At 43.1% G+C, this 27422-nt stretch overlaps 1 protein-coding gene and 1 long non-coding RNA gene across 8 annotated transcripts in view; one reads left to right on the top strand and one right to left on the bottom strand.

Moving 5' to 3' along the window:
- The window catches only part of LOC111768378 (uncharacterized), a 177218-nt gene extending 151731 nt beyond the window's left edge, over nucleotides 1-25487 (bottom strand). The window contains exons 1-3 of the long non-coding RNA XR_011426968.1: nucleotides 24522-25487; nucleotides 15572-15670; nucleotides 10326-10398 (exon numbers count right to left, since the gene is read on the bottom strand). This is a non-coding gene — a long non-coding RNA (uncharacterized lncRNA). The remainder of the gene's footprint in view (nucleotides 1-10325; nucleotides 10399-15571; nucleotides 15671-24521) is intronic.
- Nucleotides 25488-25507: 20 nt separating this feature from the next.
- MYRIP (myosin VIIA and Rab interacting protein) overlaps nucleotides 25508-27422 on the top strand; it is a 347529-nt gene continuing 345614 nt past the window's right edge. For 4 of the 7 annotated variants that reach the window (XM_070237962.1, XM_070237958.1, XM_070237959.1 and 1 more), the window contains exon 1: nucleotides 25508-26000. The gene's annotated coding sequence lies outside the window, so the exon portion shown is untranslated. The remainder of the gene's footprint in view (nucleotides 26001-27422) is intronic. The other 3 variants (XM_070237957.1, XM_070237956.1, XM_070237960.1) reach the window with 3 other exon arrangements.

The following is a 27422-nucleotide window of genomic DNA, read 5'->3' as shown; positions in this document are numbered from 1 at the left end:
TGTGACTCCACCCTGACCAAGGCCTTCCATTATAGGAGAGGTGATCAAATATGCCAAGAAATCTAAAACCAATGCTCCCTAAGTAAAGAATTTACTTCAAGATACAACCCAGCCCTCTTAGAGAAAGAAGAAGAAGGGAAGGAGAAGGGAGTGAAAGGAAAAGAACTCACAAATGGAGAAGCTGTGGCATTAAAGGGCACAGGAAGTGTTGGCTCCATTTAAATATATTATTATATGTAAATAGATGTCTATGTGTGATATATAGATATATATTAATATAATGTATTACTATAGAAATATATGATGATATATTAATATGCATAATTAATATATAATTAAATATATACATCATAGCCTAAATAATTATAGTAATATTGATTACAAACATAATGTATGTGTGCAGTTCTTAAATGAAAAGATAAATGTAAAACATAATTTATCTTTAAGGCACAGACATATAGCTTAGAGGATACTTGCAAAACATAGGAAATGGGGGCAGAGGTGGGAGGAAGTGTAAGTGGCTAATTTTCCCTTTTCCATTGGGAAACAATAGAAACTTCTTGGTTTCTGAAGTTGTTCCATTGGTGTTGGTGTTGACGTTATTGATTTTAACAACCAAACTCAGGTCCAGCAGCATCACAGGCCCTCCTGAGCTGCCAGTTGGAGTGTAATGGTTCCCATTTTTCTGGAGAGTAAAATGGCCAAATTTATCAAAGGCCTGAAATACCTTCATAACCTTTGATGCAGAAATTCTACTTTTGGGAATTTATCCTAAGAGAATAATCAGATGTACACATATAATCTGTGTACAATGCTGTTTACAGTACCATTATGTGTATTTGCAAGAGGGCATCGAAATCCTGTATGATAAGGAGGGTGGCGGTATAAGGTACAGTTCAAACAGGGATATTTCTGAGAGTGAAAGGCTGTGCCTTTTATAATTACACCAGGACAACAGGCGCCAACAGGGATGGTGCCATACCGACCAGCATATACAAGTGCTATAAATACATTTGTTGTCAGTGCTGTCAGTCAATTCTGACTCCTAGTGACCCTGTGAACAGCAGAGGGGAACCCTCCTCAGTCTTTTTGCACCATCCTCCCACCTCCCCATGCTGTATCAGACAATGCTTCACTGCCATTCATAGGGTTTTTGCTGTCAGTTTTTTTGGAAGTAGGTGGCCAGGTCCTTCCCAGTCTGTCTTAGTCTGGGAGCTCTGCTGAAATCTGTCTACCATGGGTGACCCTGCTGGTATTTGAAATGTCAGTGACACAGTTTTCAGCATCACAGCAACATGCAGCGAGCACAGTATGACAACTGACAGATGGGCGGTGTGGTTCCCTGACGGGGAAACAAACCCAGGCTGCAGCAGCGAGAGTACCACACCTTAACCACCAGACCACCACCCTAAATATATATTACTTTTATAATCAGGAAAAAAGAGTTACTCTAAAATCTACTAAATCCTAAGAGGAAAAAAAAAGGGCAATGAACAAAAAAAGTGCAAGAGTTGGGGCCTTCCAGCTATGCAGGCTGAGATAACAGCCATTCTAGCATCAAAGGCTAGAGCAGCTGAGAAGGCAGCTCACCTGACCACCTCTCAGGACTCATCTGCCTACACTCTGCTGTTAGCCAGCGTGACCCTTTCCTGATTCTCTACTATACACCTACGATCTCTTCATGCAGTTTTCTTAAGCTTCAGGTCATCAGAACAATCTAACAGTATCTTAACCACAGAATGAATCAAACATCCAATCAAAGAAGTTACCCAATGATAGGAGGCCATTCTTTCACATACACATCTGTTAGTGCACCATGAATGGCCACACACAGAGAGAAGTTCCTATAAAATTTTGTCCCAATTGTTGTGGAGGCTTGGAGGGTTGTCTCATTTGGCCAAACTTACCTGAAGGAAATAGGATGAGGGAGCCTCTCAGAGAGGAAGGGATATTGAGGTAGAGTCTTGAAGGAGGTCTTCACAGGCTGGGGCAAGAAATCTTGGTGTAGCTGGTGCGTGAGATATAAATTGAGAGCGCAAAGAGAAGATTCAGGAAGGGCAGATTGAGAAGGGTGCATGGTTGTTCTCTTCTTCCATCTCCCACAGTAATTCTCAGGTTTCAAGCCTGGTACCTAACAAAATCATCTCTGTTTGTGTCAAGGCTGTAAGAACTTTGCTGGGCCAAGAACTATCTGTGTTTCATTAGATCTCCATGTTCACAGCATAGATGGACGTAGATGACAATACAAGATACACAACTGCTCCAAGCCACCTTTGTCCTAACTCTGACATACACAGGATATGAAAATATCTGTTAGCGTAGTAGCTGGTAGGAGACCCGGGAGCGGCTGTTCTGTCCACTGCTATTGCCTGTCCAAAGAGAAGTGGAATTAGCAAGGCTCTTCCACAAATGGGAGGGCTTTGAACTATTCCCAGTACGAGCAGACACAGTGGAGCTGATCTACAGGAGTGGTGTTAATAGCAACGGGTTGTCCTAGATCTCTGAGAGGACTAGCACTTAGAAAATAATCTCATTATGGTTGGTGGTGTCAGACAAAGGAACTCAATGGCAACATTATTAAAGGACAAATTGCAGCTGATATGCAGATCCAAGGCTGACTTTCCTCCTCTCCCTTGCTTCCACTTACTACCAAAACATTGAATGAGCAGTACTCATGGGCGTAACCATAAACCAATTTTACTTTGTTTCAACCATAAACCTATTTTACTTTGTTTCCCACTGTCTCTTTAGAGTTTGCTCGGTGGGAGAAATTCTTTGCTGCCCTTGAATGAAAACTAACTCAGTAAATTACTTTCTGATCACTCGTAGATAATAAGAGATCCTATGAACATTTAAAAATAAAACCTAGAATCTCAATTCAGAAATTAAAATTTAGTCCCATTTAATAATCTAGATTCCAAACTTCATTTAAAGTTAAATCTTCTCTACTTCGCTAGTTAGGCCTTCTACAACCTTTCCCTTCTATCTCTCCTTCTGCCTACTAACCTGGTTTCTGATCTATCACATTTTCTTTGACCTGTCAAACTGTGTGAACAGTCTGATTACTAAGCAGCCACTTCAACTTGTCAGACAGCAGCTGGCCAGCCTGTGTCCTAACCTTTGCATTCTCCCTTCCAACGGTAGCTGATACGTATTGTGCTGTCAGAGAGTTCCACTGAAATCCTCTCTTGATTTGAGATTAAGGGGAATGCACCCTCCACATTACACCCTTGCTCACAGCCCATTTACAGCTCCCCACAAATAAGTCCTGTCTAAAATAAGCTTCCTCTGATGCCCAGAAACTCAATCCTTTTATACTCTCAATGTCGATGAGGCATCTGAGTCATATAACTGATTTTTACTTGTTTCTTTTGAAAATTTTCATTTTGATTTAACATCTCACTATAGCACCTTGCAACTTAAATGCGGTCCAAGGACCCAGCAGCATCAGCAATACCTGAGAGCTTTTTAGAAAAGGAGAAGCTCAAGACCCAGCCCAGATCTACAAAATCAAACACTGCATTTTAGCAAGATTTCCAGGTGATTTATGTGCATATTAAATTTTGAGAAGGGCTGCTTTAGAATCCCTTTTCAACTGTTTCTTGGTGTCTCAGTCAAAACCTTCTACTTACTTTCCTGTTAACACATTTATAGTTCAATATTCTAATATAGCTTTGTGGGTTCTATTTGCAGGAAGAAGGAGAGCCAGTGTCTGTCCTTTGCAAGTCCAGATCTCAAACTACCTAAAGAACTAAATTAAATGCGTTCCTACTGAATTCAAATGTTCCTCTGTCACTTCAAATTCAACATAACCTAAACCAAAGTCATCATTTTCCCGGAACTTGACACCTCTTCCTGACTCCTCTTACCTATAAACCTACCCATTCTTTAAGACTCGAGAAAGGTCAACCTCCTCCAAGACTTTTTTCTTGACCATCATAGCCCACTCTGATCGTTCCCCAGTCTCAACTCACACACCATGGCATTCTTTAGCACTTATTATGTCCTGCTACTTTTCATTTAAGTTATACTGCCCTGTATTGGTATTTAATTTTTCATTCATTCAATAATATTTATTGGTCACTTTCTATGCACCAATCAATGATCTGGGAACTAGGGATATAGTTAAGAACAAAACAGATTCATTTTCTGCTCTCATGAAATTCATATTCATGGGGAAGAAAGAGACAAAAAATAGATAAACAGATAAATATATAATCTTACATCATAACAATGACTATCAAGTTAAGATAACCAGTCCCAACCTCTCCCTTTAACTTCAGCTCATATATTTAACTCTCTGCTCAATATCTTCATTTGGATGTCTAATAAGCATCTCAAATTTAACATGTCCCAAATGGAACTCTTGATTTTCACTCTAACACCCTCTTTTCCCAGTGTCCTCCATCTCAATAAATGGCATCCCCATCCTCATAATCCTCTCTTTCTCTCATTCCCTGCTTCTACTCCATCAGCAAGTCCTGGTAACTCTCCATCTAAAATATATCCAAAATACTTCCACTTCTCTCTACCTCCTCTGCTGCGGCTCTGACCAGGTCACCAATAGTTCATTTGAACTGCTATAGTAGCCACTTGACAGGTCTCCTGCTTCCAGTTCCATCCCTCTACTCTAGTACGTACTCAACCCAGTGGCTGGAATGATCCTTTTATAGAGTAGATCTGAGTGTTCCCTAGCTCAAAACCCTCCAGTGGCTTCCCATTGCAGACTCTGGACTCCTTGCTATCCCTCTGACTTCAGCTCCTACCACTGTCCCCCTTCCTCTCCCACCCCAGCCAGTTTGGCCCACTTGATGTTCTTTGAACCATGCAGCAGGCTCCCTCCCTAGGGCCTCGGCAATTGCTTGAACCACTCTTCCCCTAGATCCCTAGAAGGTTTGCCTTCTCAATTCCCGAGGATCTCTCTCTGTTCAAATATCACCTCTCAGAGAGGTCTTTCCTGATCACTCTATTGAACGAGGTACTCTCTCACTTTTTCCTTTTCCTTTCTTCATGATATTTCCCCGTAATCCTCCCCGCCAACACACATTTGTTTATTTGTCCATTTGTTTATTGTCTGTCTCCTCACTAAAATGCAATAACCCTAAAATGTAATACCCATGAATAGCAAGAATTTTTTTTAACTATTTCATGTCCAGCACCTAGACCAGTGCCTGGAGAGAGTAGACATTCAATAAATATTTGTTGAGCAAATAAATAGTAACTGAAGTACCTAAGTTTGCAAATTATGTACTTTGTTTAATAACAACCCAAACTGTCTGCATAATTATGCCACTGTCATTGACTTGCATTTTTCAATGCTTCCTTAAATAGAATTACAGCTGGGAACTGAGCCTCGCCTGGTATCACAGCAGGACAATGTCAAGCATGCGAACATTGCCCATCGTATGTGCGGCAACAGAAAAAAGTTTGAGAGCAGTTGCTCTAAAATGCAATTTCCAGATGTTTTCTTCTGGAGGCATTTGGTGACAAGAAGGGGAGCACGGCTTCAAGAAGCTGTCCACTGACCTTCTTTGAGAAGGAGTTGGGACGATGTTGCCTCCCACATTCAATGAGGAATGCACACTGCTGGCACTTTACCTGCCTCAGAGCAAAAATACCGATATCCGAGGTGGGGCTTTGAATCAGATGAGATTCCTCGACATTTGATGGTGACGTCCTCTCTACATGGCATGAGTTGTTGACCCTGACTGCACTGTAGCCTCACACAGCAGCTTTTAAGAAATGGCAGTGTACAGCCTCGCTCTCCTCCCCCCCACCCCCCATTCTGATTTAATTGCTTTGGGTGAGCCTAGGCATTGGTATTTCTTAAAAGCTCCCCTTGTGATTTTAATGAGAAGCTGGCGGCCACCTGCTGATCTATAATCCTTGGGTGCTAGAGCCAGTGTAACTCGGAGAGAGTGCATATTCTGTGCAGAGCCAATACGAGGCCTTGGGGAGGAGGCTCAGGAACTGGAGCTGCTCTCAGTCTTTGAAGAACTCACAGCCCTGCAGAGGGCTCCACAGCTGCATGCTCACATCCCAATTAAAACGCTATGAACATTTTGGGGTTTGACAGCTCTAGAGGTGTGGAAAACTTAGGAAGATTCAAGAAAAGAATGGGTGAAAAAATTTAAGAAGTTTGGAATATAAAATACATGAAGCAAAAGTCAAAAGTTAGATTTCCTTAACCTGGAGAAATAGAGTTAGCAGAAGAAGAGTTAGTTTCTTGACTATCTTTAAGTGTATACATATATCCCACAGGAAGAAAAATCTAGGACACAAAAATCCAAATGTGTGAAATAGACACAGCAGAGGGTAATTATTTACACCCATACTATATGCACAAACACACACAGATTAATTACAATCAGATATTTACATAGTGTTCGCCATGAGCTGGATGCCATTCTAAGCTCGATATAGAGCTGGGTACACATTCACTCACTTATCTCTTATGGCAACCCTATGATATAGATACAAATATTATTCCCGTTTTAGAATGAGAAATCTGAGGCACTCAAAGGTTAAGTAACTTGCCTTTATTACCATATGGATCTGGAATTTAAATCTAAGCAGACTGGTTGCAGAGTCCATGCTCTTAACCATTACTTTGTACTGTATGTATGTACGTACATATGTATATATGTGTGTGTGTGTATGTGTAGATATATATTATGTACACTGTGCGTGAGTATATGTGTTTCTATCTATCTAGAAACATATTAGATAGGTAGATACTGATGTGGATTAAGGCTGCCCCAGCTAGAGAAGCCCAAGGTGACCTGGCCTACATGCCAAACTATACAACCCAGTGGACTTTTTATATGGTATGAATTAGGACCGCCCCAGGGAAAGAAGCCCAGGGCATCCTCACCTACATGCCGATCTATATGGCCAGATTCGTATCTAAAGTTATATGACCGCACAATAACCAGACCCCATCTGCACTGAAATCATTTAATGACTTTTTACATCATCTTTTCTTTTCTCCAGTAAAAATAAGTCACGTACCCATGCGTTATAAAATTAGCCCTAACCCTCAACTTGGGGCAGCAGCAGGAGCTCTGACTGCCCGTGGGTCTTGTCCCCACACACCAGCTCTGCCTGCCCATGGGCCCTGTCCCCATGCCAGCGGGGGCAGCAGAAGCGGCGGCAGCAGAAGCTCTGACTGCCCATGGGTCCTGTCCCCATGCTATTCCACACTATTCTCTAAATAAAAGAGCACTACTGCCAGATCTCGAGAGTCTAAGAAATCTTTCTTTTGACTCCTCGGCTCACCAACCCCGCATCAGATATGTACTGCTATGTGTGAGTACACATACATACAGATATACGTATATATGTGTAGGTAATCTCTTAAAGAACATGTATACACACTGTGCTTTACAAAAAGATGCACAGTTTCCTTTAAATAATAAGCATACTTATTTGAATGATAATTTGTAATATTGGGGTTCACAAATAAGTAGGCAAGAACTTTAAAGAGAAAAACACTTACTTGTGTTATCATGTGATAACCCACTACAAATGCTTTGCAGCGAAACTTTTTTGAGACAGATTAACGGGAAGGCACAAGTAGTTCAGTAGAAAGCCTTGTACATTTGTTCTGGGTTATTTTTGCATGTGATGGATAAATGAGGTGAAAAGTGTGTTCTGTGGGGATTTTCCTGCTGGACAAGAAACAACCATAAAAGGCTGACTTTTAAATATTTAGGCTCTGCAGTTCGGTGACTCAATGTCTCATTGTTCTTTAATTGGCTAATTAGCGGTAGGGGAGTTGGGGAGTGGTATTCAGGAGGACGGCACATTCCTGCCTGCAAATTAACAGCACCATTAAAAACCCTGTGTGAGTTTTGTTTTGTTTTGCTTTACCTGTTGCTTTTGTAATGAATTAGGCAAGGTGCTTTCCCCAGTAAAGCAGTTGAAATAGAATTTTTAAAATTTCTTCTAAAATTTTCTTGGAAATAAGGTCTGGGTTTATTGCGATGCTCTATGAAATACTGAGTATGCACATGGTAATAAAAACTACAATATTCCTTTATTTCTTACGGATCTATTTGACAGAAAATTTAGAGATCTTCCTATATTGAATTGAAATTCTTTACTTTTTTATATATATAATTTGATAATTATAATGTGACCTTAATGGAAATGTTAATCCAAATAAACTCACAACATAATTGTTTGGTTAATTTAATGAAGTAATACTAAGTTTAAAGAGTGTGTAGTAATAATGAACAAAGATAAACTGAGGAAGAGGAGAGGAAGTCTCAGAAGATGAGAATGATGAATAAGCAGGAAGGATGACACCACTTACACTGGCCTTTGTTTTCGCTGTACTAAAGTTGTAGATAGTTAACGAAATATTTGAGTAGCAAAGATAAGAGACAAAGATGCTTTATAAAATACTGGTGATGAAACTCTTCTTATAAAAGGGCAGCTGCTCAACTTGGTTGATGTCTATTAAAGACCAAATTAGCCTATTTTTTAAAAACAGAAGCCCTGCAGAGTCATGCTTTCTCTAGGCTCACATTCTCCTTTGTCTAGTAGGATGTGTGTTATGAATGTAAATGAACTCTTCAGACTCAGTTATGAGATGACTCGTGGAGCATCACTAAGCATTTCGTTCCTCCCTGTTACCTGGATTTCCTGGGGGCTGTGTCTGCCACCTCTCATCCCATGCCCCATTCAGTCTCCCCTGTGATTAGGGTCTCTGGGGGACAGGGCACAGCTTCCCCCTGCAGCTTGCACCCTGCCTACTCTTAGCTAAGGTTTCTGCTCTAAACCCTGCCCTGTTTCCTTACCCTAGGGAGGGGGGCTAAACTCTAGGATCCCTACTTTTATCCTTCTTGACAAAGACTGAAAGCAGGTGCAGCCCATCCCATGCCCCTTCCTCCTGGCACTGCTCAGATCTTCTCATCACAGGCATCCTTTCAAGCAGGAAATACTGTTAGATCGTATCAGCCCTAGGAGAGAAAAATCTGCCAGCAATAGGAGGAATGGACCAGCAAACTTGTCAAAGGCACAGAACTTGTCCTATTCATCTTCACATTTCCAGAGCTACCAATGATGCCTCGCAGTCACAGGTGTTCAGTAAATATTGCTTGCACTGAACTTGGACTCCTCTTCTTTTCTTCCCCCTCCCAACTTCATCCTCAGGATCCGTGGCCCCATTGTGGATTTCTTATGAAGCTGCCATAAAAAATATTTTACTTATAATGCCTAGCATGTGATTCGTTCCAGATTAACAAAATTTCCAAAATTTAGATGCCTTAGCTTCAAAAATATTTTTTAGAAGTAAGGTACGGTGTGCAATTTGGGATATAAGGTATGGTAAGAAATAAGTGACTTTTAAAACTATATATAATAGTCAAAAACTGGCAATTACTAAAATGCCCTTCAATAGTTGAATGGATAAATAAATTGTGGTATATTGATGCAATGGAGTACTACACAGCAACAAAAATGAACAGTCTACAGCTATAAACAAAAATATCAGTGAGTCTCACAAATATTCAGAGAACGAAGCCAGATACAAAAGATTGTACTGTATGAGTTCTTATACATCATGTACAAAACAGGCTAAATTAATTTATGCTATTAGGAATCATAACAGTGGTTACCCTAGAGGCTGTGATTCTCAAACGGGCATACTTTGGTCACCAGGGGATATTTGGCAATGTCTAGAGAGATGTTTTTGGTTGTCACACTGGGGATAAAGGTTGCTATTGGAAGCTAGTGGGTAGAGGCCAGGGATGCTGCTGAGGGGGACAGCCCCCCACAGCAAAGAATTCTCCAGCCCAAAACATCAATAGTGCTGCGGTAAAGAAGCCCTATCCTAGAGGGGTAGTGACTGAAAGTGGGCACAAGAAAGCTTCTGGGGCCTGGTAACATTCTGTTTCTTATCTGCGTGCTAATTACACAAACATGCTCAGATGGAAAATTCATCATGATATACACATGTGGTGTGTGTACTTTTATATATGTACATTGTCCTTTAACAAAAAGCTTAAAAAATGTTAAAAAGCTACCTCTGCCTTAGAAAAACTTTATTTAATAAAAATACGTCCTAGGACTCAATTAAAGGATATATTAAGCAGCTATCAGCTTACTTTGACCAAAGTCATCTAGACTTAGTAGAAAACAGAAAAAAAGTAACATGTTGTAGAAAATCCTAAATGCTTAATGACAAAACACAACATATATATATTTCACTTATCAAATCTTGTACTGAATATCAGGACTTAGGATGCACTTTAAAATGGCAATGAAACTTCAAAAACAGCATCATGCACTAATAAAAAATGCATGAATGTTTTATTTACCAGAAAATCCTGGTTGATCTGTAGATAGGAATCTGGCCAAGTCGCTTAGAATCAGAATTTGTTTTGTCAGCATCTGCAGAAACCAAAGAAGAAAACAGCTACTTAAAAAAATGCTTCAGTGCCATCCACAGCCTCTGGCTGACACCTTTCTCTTCAGCCTGCACATCTGCAGCATCTCCTGCTCTGGGATTGTTGGTCCATAAACTGACCCCCATACAAAGAGGGCAAGGAGAGACCTAAGAAAGAGGCAGACCACTCCAGATTGGTAGGTGGCAGGCTGAACAAGCAAGGGAACTTACTTAAAAGGCTTGTCTTGGGTGTCACAAGATGAGTAGATCTCCACACTTACCCGCTAGGATCTCAACTGGGTTCAGTGACATATTCAACCCAGACCGTTTCAACAACACCTATGTTGAGTATGTGTCCTTAAAACAGCTCCTAGAGTGGCAACGGTGGGCAGAACTTCCCTTCCAAGGAGAGGGGAGTGTGTGAGGAACCTCTGACTGCCTGGGTCCAGCTTGCGGCTCATCTGCTGGTCATCCTCTCAATGACCTCCTCCAACAGTGATGAGTCCTTTGTTCCATGAAATTTACAAGGTTTTTCACAGCATGAATTGTCCTTGACAGAGTATTTTGAATGGAAAAGTCTATTGTGGTCATCCGTCTGTGTCTCACATATGTGTGTTAGGTGTGTTGAGGGCATATAACTTGTCTTTTTAGTTTACAGGCCTCCAGCGAAGGGAAACCTCATGTGGCAGGATGTAGGTCCCCAAATCATGAACTTCAATCCTGACGGAAGGAGACTTGGGAGGAGGTAAGTGTATTTTGCATGTAGAAGGGACATGAATAATTGTGGCCAGAAGATGGACTATGGAAGATTATTTACAAAAACAGCTATAATTATTTTCTTCCCTATATCTAGACTCCATGCAATGTGACTTTGTCGCTCTTCCCATATGAGATGGAGACTATTTCCCCACTGCTTTAAATCTGGACTGGCCTTAAGATTTGTTTTAACTAATAGAATGTGGGGAAAGTGAGGCCATCGGAGTTCAGAGCCTGGTCCTCAAGAGGCCTTACACATTCCTGCTCACCTTCTTGGAACCATGCCCCTGCCATGTAATAAGCCTGGGCCAGTTTACTGGACAAATTAGAGACCACATGGAACAGAGACAAGCCATCCCAGGTGAGGCCATCCTAGACCAAGCAGTCCTGGCTAATTCAGCGGCTGCCCCCAGAGGTGGAAGTGAGTCCAGCCAAGACCAGTAAAACCACTCAGCTGAGGCCAGCTCAAACTGGCAGCCCACAAAGTCATGAACTAAACAATTTGGATCAATTTCTTATGTAGCACACACCTCTCTTCTCAGAAAGATGACTCTAAGCAGCTCTGGCATTTATTTGGTTTGTGTCAAGTCCAGTTTTATTAATAGCCCCTCTTTCTCAATAGTTGAGTGAAAGTTCCTAAACTGAATACAGTGACTTAGTTCAAGTAACCTAGCCCTGTCACTGTGGCGAGGAGTTTGAATGCTTAGTGGCCGTACTTGGGTCCTTTCCAGAAGCTGGGGTGATGGGATGGACTGTGAGAAAGTGATGATTCCCAAAAGGCAAAAGATAATAGATACCTAAGGCACAGTATGCTCTGTATCTCATTGCCTCTAATGTGAGAATTCAGGTGCTGTGATGTTTCCGACTGGTTGGTCATTCATTGCCTTGTAGATTCTGTCATCACCACAAACACCAGAGTAAATCATTCATTAATTATTCTACTTGCATGATTTGAAACATGGAAGATCACTAGAAGAAAGAGTCCATTTAGAAAAACTTTTATATTTTGGACACTTCAGTGTCTGGATTTCTGGATAACTTATTTTCTACTGTATTTTATCCTTGAAGCATACCAGGGCTCCTTTGTCCTGAAAAATGAAGGAAGGATGAGTCGGCCAATTTTATGCCCCAATATGTTACAGAATGACACACATTGTAGCAAATACTCCAGTCTTTATGGAAAGTAGAAGGACACTAAGCAAAAATGAAGAAAGAGATGTCTTTAATGCTTGAATAATAAGTATAGAGAGAATTGACAGATAATGGACAAAAGAATATGATTTCCTTTAATCTTCCTAAATAAGCTCTGTCTTCTAGCCTTTTGATTTTCTCTGGCTGACTTGTGGATGTGCTTGACTTGGATTCATTTACCCTCAAAAATAACGAAGACTAAGAGGCGGACATGGTATATGAGTGGGAAATCCAGTGGAAAGAATTGATAGGGCTTAATAGTCTTTCTGTAGATGAAGATTGCATGGGTTCCTTCTGTTAAAATGCTAGTTTTGTAATGGGTGATTCACCAAATCATCTCAGTGAGCAAACCACTCAGGAATCAAGAAATGAATTATAAAACAGCCATAGGATGGACAAATTAGCAGCTGTTAAAATAGTGTTTCTAAGGAATATTAATTGACATGTGAAAATGTACATAACATTTGGCCACGTGAAAAATATTTCTAGAAGTGGATTATGTCATCACTGTCGTAATACATATATTATATATAACATAATATTACCAGTGGGGTCTCTAAAGACATAATTTGAGTGCATTTCTCCTTTTAATGCTTCTTTATGTTTTACAGGCTCTCAGTGTTAGACTGTGTCACTTTTGTAATTATAAAATATAAAAATAAAAATGCAAAATGTGCCAGCTAACTATGGTAGTACCATATAGAAAGTCATGCTGACAAAACATTGAAACCAGAAAAAAATGATTCCCTGGCTCGTCAAGATGCCTCCCTCTTGTATGAATTTTGAAATCAGCATTGTAGTCTGATGGTGATATTCTTTCAAGAGCTGAGAGATCTAAGCTAAATTAAATTACTGACCTCGACAGAATACACCCTAGCAGACAGACCCTGTTCTAAGTATTTTACACACTTTACCTCATGTCACACTCATAACATCCTATGAGGTACTTATTACTATGATCATTTTACACATGAGAAAATTGAAGCATGGAGATTTTAAGCTAAGATGTGGTAGGGTCAGACTCCAGAGTTCTTGCTCTTGACGACTATTCTACAGTTCTCTCCTATCTTGTGACAGACGACATTCCGGGTATTATTCCTCTAAAAAGGAAGGATGTCTCAGAGAGAAAAGCAGAACTGTGAATGCAGAGGCCAAGTAGCCATAAGTAGGCCTTGACCTCCTTCTCTTTGTCTAGTCATGGAGGAATTCACCTTGAGTTTTGAGGACAGCGTCTACCATGGAGAAGCTGAAGGAGGATGTGGGAAAGAAGAGACTTCAGCACAATCTCTGCCTTATGGGGTCCCTTTTGTAAGGGTTGGGATACAATTCAGGCGACCAAACTGTATCTCAGGGCATGCTGCCCATTAGATATTGGTTGTGTGCTAAAAATAAAGGGCTCCTGCTTTCACAAGCTGGAGGATCACTGGATTAGGAAAAGTTGGAGGTCTGTTGCAGGACTTCTCAGAGCCTTCATTATGCTCATGTACGTTTTAGTATCTATGAAGCAGATATAGTGTGCACCATTTCCTAACTCTGCGCAGTCACAAAACATCTTTTTTTCAAGGATCATCTTCTAATATCTCCCCAAGGTAATGTTCTGTGGAACAAAATTTGGGAAATACTGATCTCAAGTAATGGACTCTCTATATTATTTCCATTTTCCCCTAGTCTTCAGTGATTTTTTTTTTTTAATATCCCAACCTTATCTCAAGTGTCCTCTGGAGACACAAAAAAGAATTTGTATCCCTGTTTGGATATGTTCATTAGAGGAATGGTGGCAACCTACTGAGTTTAACATGGTGGAGGCAGCCATAAGCCCCTAGGGGAAATGTATCTTGCTGACAAAGTAGGAACAGTGTCTAAAACTTCACCCAGTCCACCAGGAGCTCTCTCTCCTGTACAGTAAACCTGGGGAGGATTATTGTTAATGCAGCAGTGTTTCCTTCCAGTAATATTAGTTGAGCTTGGTCTATTGCACTGCAGGACTTCCTATATGATATACACAGTTACCAGATAAGCATGTGGAAGAGCTCATCATCAGTGAGTTAATTCAAAAACGTGTGGCCATGGCATGGGCTACACTCTGATTTTTAACATGGCAAAGAAATGAGAGACCTTGGAATAACTCAAAAGTCAGTGCAGACAGCCCCTCCCAGAACCTTCCTTCCTGCACACGCTCATCTTCAAAAATACGTAGAGTATATATTTGGTTGAAGTGTAAGGTCATAAATGGAAAGAAGTTGAAAATCCATGTAAGGAGGAGAATGCCAGCTAAATTACTAGGAGCATCACTGTACTTGCTGATATAATTAACTGACAAATATTCAAAAATATTTCTGTGAATGCTGTCTCTTAGTCCCTTTCTCGGTCATCCTTCCACTTGCAAGAGGTTGACCAATTCAGGAAAGCCTACAGCTCCAGATCTTCACTGTTGGGGGATTGTTCAGTTGTCTCCATGGTCAACAGTATTGCAAGATCATCTTGAGCTTTTTGTTGTTGTATCATCACAGTGATTATCTGTTAAGATAATCAGAGAGGCTGAGCAGTAGGATTTAAGATTCTGGATAAAATTCAAGGGACCAGCATGATGACCACTGACAAAAACAAGAATAACTGCAACTACAGCTTGTTTTCAGAATGGAGGAGAGTGAACAAGAATAGTGAAGGACAAGCATAGAAAATCACTAAAATGAATTGTTAGATGACCTCGGATTTACAACCTATTTCATTCTGTGAGTGAGGTCATCTTAGATCATCCAGTCATCAGCCAACTCACTTCCTGAATGAGCCCAGCAAGGTCTGCCAAGCCAGCCCAACTCCAAAGAACCACCAGCTAACCCATAAAATGATGAGCTAAATAAATGCTTATTATTTTAAGTTGCTGTATTTTGAGGTGTTACACAGTAAAACCTAACTAATGCAGTGTTCTTGGCATGGTGAGAATGTGTGGTCTTTCCCTTGATAACCTGACCCCACTCTCTCTCTTAAAGTCTTGACAGAGCCTCTGAATTTCAGACAAGTCCCACATCGGGTTCCTTGGAAAACCACTTGACATCCTCTGTAACAGTATATCCCAGTTCCTCCCAACAGTGACCCCTGCAGGCTTGCTGGCTCTCCATTCTCAGTACCTTCCACATTCTTCCACAGGGAGTATATAGGGGTTTCTGGATTCCTTCTTTGCTGTATAAGAGCCAAAAGAGTATCAGGGAGCCATCTCCTGTTCTTTCTCACCTTAAATCTGCCACAATTCCATTCCTATTTGGCAGCAGTTGCTCTATGTTGCCAGATGGGAGCCACAAGAGGCTGCCTCCTTCCAGAATTCCAGATGGGCTGTGGAAATAAATGAAGACCATGCATATAAGAAAGCCACCACCACTTGAGTTTGGTAGAGTCAAAGGCAGGCAGGGGAGTAGGAAAGCTTTATAATAAAAGAAAAAAGGAAGGCCTTAGGTATGCTCTGATGGGGGTTGTTGGCGTAGGAAATCCAAATGCAGGCTAACTAGAAGTGGAGCATCTTATGCAATTGGTTTGGAAAGCACATTTGGCGTTCTCTGATTGGTCCTGAGTTGGAAGCTGGGGCAAAAAATAGAAAAGTTGGCAATTATTAACAAAGCGCTAACTGTTCTGGGCCAATTGCTAGAGAGGTTGTGCTTTTACCTCCTGAACTGGTTGCTGCAGAGGTTGCGAGTCAGCATTCTATTGTCATATATGGGCTGGCCTCTGTCCATCTGTATATTCAGTCTCTTAGTCCCTTTCTCGGTCATCCTTCCACTTGCAAGAGGTTGACCAATTCAGGAAAGCCTACAGCTCCAGATCTTCACTGTTGGGGGATTGTTCAGTTGTCTCCATGGTCAACCGTATTGCAAGATCATCTTGAGCTTTTTGTTGTTGTATCATCACAGTGATTATCTGTTAAGATAATCAGAGAGGCTGAGCAGTAGGATTTAAGATTCTGGATAAAATTCAAGGGACCAGCATGATGACCACTGACAAAAACAAGAATAATTAATAGTCCCTATAAGATGCCTCAGAACCAGGAACCCCAACTGCCCAACCCAGGCCAAGTAAATGAATCCCATTGGCCACGAGGAACAACCTTAAAAAGCCAAACAGTTTTTTCCTTAATGCAATGTATTGTCTGTTCTACGTTGCCTGTCTCATTAATCTAAGTACAGCAAGAAGTGTTCGCAATGGCACAGACACCACTATGGCCAGCCAACAAGAAGTCTAGAGCAAAGCAATTGTCCATCACTAATTGTGCCAATGAGTTAACATTGGTCTGTACTTCATCTAGGGTGGAGATGGTATTACTAATAACTTCTGCCAAAGTTAATACATTTCTTATAGTACTTTCTACTTGAATGATTCCCACCATTGGGAAACTGCTCTGATTATTCACATAAACAATTAGTCAGTAATTTCCCCAGGTGGAGGACTTGAGTAATCAAGGGTAGGCTCATTTGGGAAATTGCATCTGAATTTGAATTTCCTAGGTTGGTGATTTCTAGAATTAGGATCTCTGTGTATAAATAAGTCTTAGAATATTATTCCTAAAGTGCATGAGATATAAGTCCGGGGTGAACAAGACCAAGCATCCTGGCTGCACAAGAAGCAGCATCCAGTAGGGGGCACATGAAGATCTAGGAGAAAAAGAGTTGTTGACAACAGGAGGTCAGAAGAAAGGGCTTACATTAGCCAAGTTACATATTTGGATCTCTATTAGTCTCTTCCAGGTGGCAAGTAATGGGCCTATCACCCCATGAAGGTTGCTGAATTCAAACATAGAACCAATTGTAATATTGGTTCTTTCTCTGGCAAAGAAGGGCACTACCAAATTTACATGTTGATTTATTTAAGGTCATTTGTTTATGCAGATGCAAATGCCATTGGATGTAATTCTCTATGATCTTGCTTGATAAGACCCGAGTCGTCCAGAGGTTTCATCATGATGATCTGTGATGGATGAAATATACAGCAATCAGTAATCTTCAGGGCAGTGGCTACTGTTTGGGATAATCTCAGAATGGCATTAGAAAGAGTGTGTTCTGACCTAACAATTATAATAAACAGGAAAGAAAAGAGAAAAAGGGCCATAATGGGTGGACAATAACCAGGGGTCTATAAAAAATGAGAAGAAGAATGGTTATAAGCAAGTAGATGAATAACAAAAGAAGAATTAGTCAGAGTCTTAGTCCCATGTCTTAGGTAGCAGCTGTTGATTATCCTCAGTCATCTGCATATTCCAAAGATCTTGGGTCAGCTGTCTACTTCGAAACATTGGTTGATACTAGAGGATCTCAAGAGAATCCTAAATTTGAGGTTCCTTATTGGAGTAGCTTGTCAACTGTGTGGAATTCTTTATTGTTTCTGTAGTTGTGAAACATGAACCCATAGATACTTCCTGGAGTTTCACTGCTCTATGTGTTGTTAACAGTACCTGATAAAGTCCCTTTCAAAGAAGTTCAGGATTAGTATTTCTCCAATGTCTCTTCCAGTAGATGAAATCTGCTGGTTTAAGATCATGAGGAGGCCGAGGCTGTTTAGGAAGATGTGGTGAGAAGGCACCTTTAATCTGTTAATGATAGGACTGAGTACGAGTCCCCTGCAATATTTTGCCATCTCTGCATACAGCAGGATAGAACATCAGAGATGAAATTCCTAAATGCATGGGTCTTCCAGTTACCAATTCAAACCCAAAATGTTTTGGGTATGCTTTTGGTAGACTTTGCCCTAATTTGGGGGCCTTCTTTGACTCTTGGGTTTATTGTAAAAAGAGGGACTCTGTAGATACCTTTCTGTATCAAGTCAATCAGTTTTTTGGCATCTGAGGCTTTGACCAACATGTGTACAAGTTAATGCAGTTCAGGTAACCCTGGGACGAATGCACCCAAAAGAAGTCTAAATTCTATGAATAGTAGCTGGTCTTGTCTGGGTTAGGGAAAATCTGAATTATAACTGTTAATTCAGCTTGTGTCCAAGGCATACCTGATTCATGGGAGGGATGGAATTTTAGAAGCAACTGGCATTTTGGGGTCTTAGGAGAGTCCCTAAGAAAAGGTAGGGGATCTGGACGGGGGAAAGAAGAGGAAGGAGTTGATGGACATGTGGAAGGAGAGAGATCAGAAGGATAAGGTGCAGAGATAGAGCTTAATATTGAGGCCAAAGGGGAGGATTCACTCAGGAAATGAGTCTAGTTTGTCATTGCTTAAGTTTGTCAGATTGCTTATTAGATTTGGCCAAAGAATCTTCTAGTGAAGTCATTTTTTAGTCAGAATTTCATATGAAGTCCTCTGCAAACCAATAAAAAAACGCTGCCCGTTAAATCTGGAAAACCTTAGCCCCTTTCTTGTCTAAAGCACCTCTCAAATGAACAATTTTGTTCAAGCCAAATGTTCCCAGAGTGGCTACTGAAGATCCAAATCATCATTGGTGAAGTTTGCTATTTAGAGCCATGGATGCGAGGATTAGGGTTGAATGAGAGTTCAAGTAGAAAGGAGGAGTTTCTCCTGGGGGAGGAGGAGAGGACTTAGACCAGATGGTCCCTTGAGAGCAGGCAACAGTGAGTCGAAAGGGATGCTTGTGCACTGGTATCTCGGACCCCCAACCTGAGGGTTGGCTGCCTCTGAACACAGACTGACAGTTGGAACCTCCAGGCAGGCAGAAAATCAAAGAGAACATTCACCAAAGAGAACAGTCTCTCTAGACAAAAGCCAATTTCTCAGAAGAAAACAAAATTGTGATGGAAGGAGAACCTCACCCAGTTTTATTGGTTACTTGGCAAAACTTGACCAAAGGGACTCTGGTTTGCTGGGAACCACAAACTCAGGCTGATAGGCCCGATGCCTGTGTTCTAACTGGTGATCCTTCTTCATATGACAAATGCTTTAGACAGCATGATGCAAAGCAGAAGCATAAAAGGGAGAAAAATGAGTTGAAAAAGAACAACCCGATTCCACCAAGGATGCCAAACAAATGGGAACCAATAACAAAACCCAGGTACTAAACTGAGCATAAATGGCTGAGGAATTCAACACAGAGAGTGGAGTTCAGAGCCAGGGCTGACTCGCAATTTTGGTGAGAACTTGACAAGCCAGGGGCAGCGAGGCACAAGGGGCCTCTGTGGGTACGGCGCCTGGATGAAGGCTGGGGTCCACAGTGGCGGGCAGTGAAGCCTGTCTAGATGGGACCTCTAGGAAAACTCTGGAAATAAATGAAGATCACCCAAATGGGAACAAACAGAAGCTTTTTATTCAGAGCTTGAGTTTGGCAGAGACTCAAGGTCAGGCAGGGGAGCAGGAAAGCTCTATCATGAGAAAAAGGGGAGGCTTCAGGCATGCCCTGACTGGAGGCTGGTGGCATGGGGAACCTGGAGGCAGGTTAACTGGAAGCGGGGGCATCCTATGTGAATGGTTTGGGAGCATATTTGGCTTTCTCTGGTTGGCCCTAAATGGAAGCAGGGGCAAAAAAATAGGGAAGCTGATAGCCATTGACCAAGTCCTGATCACTGAGGGCCAATTGTTGCAGAGGTTGTGGTTTGGCTTCCCCGGCTGGCTGCTGGAGAGGTTATGGGTCAGAGTCCTATCGTCATGTATGATCTGGTTATTGTCCATTTGTATACTTAGCTTCTTAGGGGCTTAATTCTACCAGCCCCTTCTGTATTCAGGGTCTACCTCAAATGCTATATTGTTTCCATCTTTTTACCAGAATTTCCTATTCTGGGTTTCCTGGGGACCAAGAAAGAGTCAGTCCTGGCTCCTTGGCAGAACCAAACAGTGTCTTTCCAGGGTATGCACATTTCTTCCAAATTATCCTCTTGCTCTTCTGGAAGAGAGGGTGCTTTTTTTTCTTTATTACTATAGAGTAGAAGCTTCCCCTACATTATAACCCCCTTCTTCCCCACCCTTAGATTTCTACGTTACAGGTAGGATCCACTTTTCTGTCTCCTGGAGCCATATGCCTCTTGGCTCTGCCTTAAAGGTAGTGGTGGTGGTGGTGGTGGCGGTGGATGGGGAATTGCTGAGAGAAGAAATAGCCTCAGTGTACTGGTAATATCATTGCAACTGGCAGAGAGATTCTTCACTTCTCAAAAGAACTTTAAAACACATGAAAATTCAGATCACTTGATTAAAAAAATTCAGTGTGAATATTCAGTGTGCATGGAAGCCTCTGACCAACTTCGAACTATAAATATTGGTGGGTGAGCATTTTCTCTAGCAACTTCATTCTTTCAGTAAATCTTTACTGAGCACTTCCTTTGTGCTAGGCTCTTTCCAAGGCACTTGGAGATATCAGTGAACAAAACAGAGAGCTCTGCTCTCACGCAGCTTACATTCTAGTGGGGGAAGACAAACAATAAATAGAAAACAGAATAAGAAAGTTCATAGTGTGTTAAAGGGTGGCAGGCACAGTGGAATAAAGACAATGTAGAGAAAGGTAGGGAGGATGGGGCACTGAGGGAAAGACGGCAGGTCCACCTGTCTCCTTTGGTGATGCCTGACTTTGCCATTTCAATAGCAACCTTATTGTTAAGCTTCACTGAAGAAGATCATGACAATTAAGCCATCCCTCAGGGTTTGACGGTTGTTAGGAAAGGAGATGCACACACACACGGGGCCCTTGCTAAATTTCCGGGTACTATTGCTAATTTTATTAATCCTCAGCACAGGCTGAGTCAGCTGCCACGGATCTCAAGTGGTTCAGGATTCAGAGAAGCATTGTATCTGATGTGGCTACAGAGGTTATTAACCAAGTCTGGACTTTATTGGAGGGACCTGATTTACAGTAAGAAAAATCATAAGAGGAAAGAGTTACAAACCAAGACTCTGTAAGTCAGCAATCACCTATACTCCTGTAAAATAATATTATTATTACCAGTATCTCTCGGCACATCAGGATCCCTTATTGGATACCCTGGTCAATGAATGACATTTTGTTATTACTTCTGCATTGTCCTTCTGAGATAGAATCAACCTTACTAAGAAAGCAGCAAAGCTTTTCAAAAGCCATTATTCAGTAGGCAATGAATAGCTGTGTAATAAATTATTAATTGTTCTAAAAAAATGCCTCAGAAAAAAACACCTACCAGAAACAATAAATTCTTTTCTCTGCATTTCTATTTCTATTTGGTCCATTATGATCTGCTTCACCCACTCAGGATACACATATGGTTACCTATCTTTTGTTTTTCTAACTAATCACTGCAGAAGAGCAGAAAATCCAGGATTTCCATTTTGAAGACTCCCACTCCCCTTGAGTTGTCCAAAAACATGATTCACCTAGTCCAATGGGGTCCATCCTGTTTCCTCATACAGCGAGCAGAATGGACTGGACGTGTATTGTGGTCCTCTGCTCTCTTGCTGTCTCATCGTGGGGCTATTGATGACTGGTCCTGTATGATTTGTTTGTACAAGCTTTTGTGTGAACGTACATTTTCATTCCTCTAGGATAAATTCCCAAGGTGAAATGGGTGGGTTGTGTGGTAGGTGTGATTTTAGTTTTAAAAGAAATAGCCAAACTATTTCCCAGAGTGGTTGCACCATTTTACATTTCTGCCAGCAATTCATAAGTGATAAGTTCCTCTGTCTCCTCGCCAGCATTTGGTGTTGTCACTATTTTTTATCTTACCCATTCTGAAAGGTATGGACTGATCTTTCACTATAATTCTAATTTACACCTCCCTGATGGCTAATGATGTTAAGCATCTTTTCCTGCGCTTATTTGACCCAGCTGTATATACCCTCCAATGAAATATCTCTTCTTATCTTTTGCCCATTTTCTACTTGGATTGTTTGGGGGTTTTTACTGTTGAATATTGAAAGTTTTTTTTATATATTCTAGATCAAGTCCACTGTCAGATATATTATTTGAAAATATTTTTTCTGAGTATATCATTTGTCTTTTCATCCTCTTAATAGGGTCTTTCACAGAACAAATGTTTTTTTTTTTTTTAATTGTGATGAGGTCTAATTTATCAATTTTTCCTTTCAACCACTTACTTTTCATTCAACAAATAATTATTGCATCTCTACAATTTATCAAGATAATATTCCAGACAAGAATCAAAGATGTGACATGGTCCCAACTTCAACGCATTTCCAGTCTATTTTGGGAGATTGGAGATATACCCAAATAACTAATATTCCATAACAAGGTTAAGTGGCATGGAAGAGGCAAAAATGCACTTTTTTTGAAAATCAGATATCGTATTTTGACTGACAGTGAAGAAGTGAGTGAAAGTTTCACCATTTCTGTGCCAGAGAATGCCACAAAACAGCATAGAAACTTCCTTTATAAACTCACTTTTTTTGCAGGTTAAAAATGATAATTTTTAGATAACTAACATATATAAATCTCATTACCTGCAAAGCAATTTCACATACACTGTATCAATTAATAACAATCTTGCAGGGCAGTGGAGAGGATAACACCATATTTTATATTTAGGGTAGCTAGGATTCAGTGAAGTTAAGTAACTTGCCCAAAGTCACACAGCTAGGAAGTTGTAAGGTCAGACTGGCACCCCAGTCTTGTGATTAATGCTTTTCTAATTCTACCCAGAATCCTCTCAGGACATATCCTTTCCTTGCCAGTATAAACTCATCAATCTTCTGGCTAAGAAATGGACTGTCTGATTCATGTTTTAAAAGAAGACATGATACATTTCCTTGAGTGCACGAAAGTCAATGAGCTCTTCTTGGTAAAGGAAGAATCCATTAAAACTCTTACAGTGGTCAAAATCATGCAGAAAATGGAAAAACAAGCACTTCCTGTGAATCATGAGGGGCAAAAGAAGGGATGCATATTGCTGAAACTCAGTAAAATTTTCTGGATGACAGCTCAGGATGGAGTAATCAAAGAGGTAGCATTTTAAGTCCTGTTTTTGCAGGCTCATTGTGACCCAAATCATCTTCAAATGCCAAACCTTTCACAGGGAAAGTTAAAAAAAAATCAATCATAGTTCTGGTGAAGAATTGAAGTTTTGTCTGTTTCTGACCTAAAGGACAACAAATAGGGAACTGGGGCTCTTTCTCATTCATAATGTCTCTAGATTTCCATCTGTACTTTCTTCCTGTCTTATTTGTGACTTTGCCCAAATCATTTAACTATTCTATATTTATGTGTCTTTCTTTTAAAATGTTTCTATCTTAGGGAAGATGTTAGAACCTTCATTCTGAAAGAGCCTGTAAAGAGGTGAATTTATATATTAGCTCAGTTTTGCAAACACTTGCGTGGCGTCAAATAACCTTTGAACCCAGCCCCCATTCTTGTCATGATGCAGCCACTGTGGAGAGTAATCATTTCACATGCTACATTCAAGCCTTTACAGTGTTGGCCTAGGATCCAGCTACAGAAGCTGAAGTCTTTACAATGTCTGGACATAAATGAACAAGAGTGTTTACATGTGGCTTGTCGTTGACCAGTCTAGGAGGCACGTGCAGAAAGGCACTGGTGAGCTACCTGCCAGCTCTACCACTGTGCTCATCTCACTGTCCTTGCTCACCCACAAACAATCACAATACCCAAGTCCTAGACTGCTCAAGGGGGGAGACTCCAGACTGAAGCAGGGCAAATGAGAGTTCTTAGACAGCTTAATGTGCACTCTGGGAAAGAGAAGACTCACCTCATTCTTAGATCCTGACCCCTGAGGAGAAGATAATCCTGGAGCTGCCAGGTACCACGGTGTTAAGTCAGTCACCTTAACAAGGAAGCCCACAGAAGAAAGCAGAGAGGAGAGGAGGGGGTGGGGGTGGGGGGGGGGGCAAGGCTGAGACTCTAGCTCTACTTCTGACATCACTGGAACCTCTGAATCCACATGTGCCTGAAGTTGGACCTACCATTTCGTATAACAAAAGGTAAAAATAAGAAAATTAGACAAATATGTTTGGTCGTATATATGCAGATTTTCTCTAGGAGGGTACACAAGAGCGTGATAGCAATGGTTGCCTGTAGGGAGAGGAAACAAGAGGCTGGGAGATAAGGCTGGGAGGGAGTCTTAACTGTGTGCCCATTTGCACTTTTGAATTTCGTACCATGCCAATGCTAATCAAGCATAGACACATGAAATTAAAATTGAATGTAAATAAAATAGAAACAAAATGCAAACTCTCTTCCACTTTAATTTGTGGATAATAAAATCCGTTTAAGAGATGACACCAGATCTTTAAAGAATCAACTCCTTTACCTTTCAAGTTCCCTTGTTAAAGATTTTTTTTTTTGCTGCTGCGGACAGATCAGCGAACCAGCCATCCATTTCTACTGCGCAAATGTGCACGGAGAGAACAACCTCAATTCGCCGTCCTGAGAGAGGATTTTCAGGGTTTTAGGAATCGCCAGCGTAGCTCCACAAACGCTTTATTCTGATGGAGTGACTTCCATTCTGCTCCTAAAACTGAGAGTGTTTTCACAGCTTAGTTATGGGGGCTGAGGCAGTCCGTCTTAGGAAGATCCTGTCTGGGCCCTCTGTCTGATGGTTGCAAACGCGCGATGGAGCCCCGGCCTGGAGCGTAACCTTTCAACTCTCAGTCGTTCTTCCAGGACCTGGAACTCCAGTCGGGAGCCCGAATGCCTTCCTCGCTTGCAGCAATCTTTGGGCGTCCTCCAAACAGCGCGGGCTCACTGACCCGGCCGCGCGGGCAGGGATGGGAGCTTTGGGATACTTGGGCGACAAGGAGCCTGGGACAGCGCCCTGAGCCAAGCGCGACCCCAGTCAATGCGTTTTAAGGAATGAACGTCTCTAGCGCAGTAAATTCATAAGAAAATTAAAGGCATCCAGATCAGGGGATGGGTTACCACGATGACTTTAAATACCCAAGGACTGTGAAGTGAGGAGAGCTGTCAGCGGAGAAGCGCCACGCCAGCTTTGGCGAGGCTCCGGAGGAAGGACGCCCACACTCTGGCCGGCGAGCGGCGGACTTGGTAGAGCCAGGCCAGCGCCGGATTTGGGTGACCCATAGCTCTGCGGTCAGGGAGAGTCCGGGCCCCCGAGGCTCAGGGGCAGGGGACAGGAAAAGTCTTACTTCAAAGCTAGTAACGACCTGAAGTCTTGCCTGGGGGCTCCCTGCCCGCGGCCCCGGCACTGCACTGCGCCGCGAGGGAGCGCCCAGCAAGGGGAGCGGGTCCCCGCCCCGGGCGCGCGCAGCCCAGTCCCGCCTCCTCCCGATGCGCCCCGCCCCTGCCCGCGCGTGCCGCCGGCGCGCCGGGGTAGCTCCGGAGGAACCGGCCGGGCAGGCACCCCCTGGCCCGGCGCAGGCGCGATCGAGCGCCGCCCCTCCTGCCGGGCGCCCGGCACGCGCCCCCGCCCCGCCTCCGCACGCGCCCCCGCCGCGGGCGCCTCTGATTGGCGGTCGGCCGGGCCAGCAGGTGTCGGCGGCGGCTGTGGCCAGGCCCCTGGCTGCCTGCGGCGCGGGCGCCTCCCTCGCAGCCGCTGCTGCCGCCGCGCTCCCGCCTCCAGCCCGCTCCCGGGTTCCCGCTGCGGCTGCGGTTCTGGCGGCCGAGGCTCCGCGGCGCTGCAGCTCAGCTCTGGCGCTCCGACCGACCCGCGCTCCTGCCTCGCAGCCTTCTAATTCAAGCGCCGCGCTGCGGCAGGTGCCCCAGGCATCCCAAAACGCGGTGGCCTGAGCCTGGCCGTCATCACGGACCTGCTCCAAGCTGACCACCCAGTGTGAGTACCGTCCCCTCCCCTCCGGCGGTTTTGCGCCACTCTCTCCCTTACTCTGCCGCAACTTCGGGGGTGGGTGTGTGGAGGAGTCTCTCACGTCCCCGCACACCCGCTGCGCTTCCTGAGCCGGGGTCCCTGGGCATGGCCAGTCTGCCTCTGCGGAGGGGCGTTGGAGGGGGGACGTTGAACTTGCTAGGGGATCGTCGCAGTCAGAACCGCCCTTTTCTCCCGATGCCTGGGCCGGAGCTGGCCTCTGCGTTTCCCTCGCGATTCCAGATCCCCACTGGCCACGTAGCGCTTGGGCTGCGGTTCACCGCGCACCTACTACGCTACGGGCGCAGCAGCAGTGTTCCTTAAACCACTGGGCGAGCGCCCCAAAGCAGCCCAGCGCGGCGGACGACTCTTTAGGACTCTTAATTTCTGTAAAATGGGGCTAATCAGGGACTTGGTCAAGGTCATGGCCGGTGCGCGGAGTAAGAACTCGAGTAGCTCGCGTCTGACCTGGTCCCCTGACTGCCTGCAGAGGGGCGCGCTATTCAGCAGGCGGGGCGGGGGTCACTTCAGCTCATCTCAGCCTCCTCCTCATCCTCTCTTCCCCCCAGCTCCGCCAGATTTGGAGAGGTCGGGAGCCGATCCCAAGGGACCCTACAGAGGTTTGGGGGTAGCCGCGAGGGACCTTCTGGATGAGCGCGGAGCGGAGCGATTCCGCGGTGGGAATCCCGGGACCTGCGGCATTTGCAGCATCCCTTTCATTCCCGGTCACTTAATTTATTAACGTCTCCGCAGGATGGGGGAATTTGCAAGGTGCCTGCTCTTAGATCTGACCTGCTCCGTTTCCTTCTACCAAATAAGCCCTGTCCCCGAGGATAAGTATCCGAGAAACTAACTGCCCACACCAGTTTGGGCCCAGGGACTTCCTAAAAGAAGCGGGTGCGCTCTGGGGTTGGCTCCCATCTACTCTTAGAAAACGCCTGGAGTCTGGCTTCGTTTCTGCCCGCCCCACTCCCTACCCCTTGATCTGGATTTGTTTCACACTTTCCCAGAGGAAGGTGGAGTCCCGTCCCAGAATGTGTAAACGTTGCCAGATGTGAATCGTCTACTCCAGATCCTTTGAGACAGCTCCTGTGGGGCTGTGGGCAGTTCTCAGAGCTTCGGGCTGAAGAAGGGTCGCCCCTCCTCTGTTGACACTGTCACCCTGTCCCTCCCATTCAGCCTTCCTCACCCCAACTCAGTGATGAGAAGACTGCTTAGATAGTTTTATGATGTCTGACATACGTCTTTGAGCCTCACTGTTTTAATCCATAAAATGAGATGACCCCTGCCTTTTAGTCTTCCCAAGGCAGTTGAGGTTCAGGGGACTTGACAGATGAGAAAGTAGAAGGAGGATGGTCCAGGAGGATTTGAGCTGTGGATGGAAGTGGGGGA

The sequence above is a fragment of the Equus caballus genome, chromosome 16, assembly GCF_041296265.1.
Source record: "Equus caballus isolate H_3958 breed thoroughbred chromosome 16, TB-T2T, whole genome shotgun sequence".
Lineage (NCBI taxonomy): Eukaryota > Metazoa > Chordata > Mammalia > Perissodactyla > Equidae > Equus > Equus caballus.
Note: the sequence above shows the minus strand (reverse complement) of the source record. Positions and strands in the feature narration are given on the sequence as shown.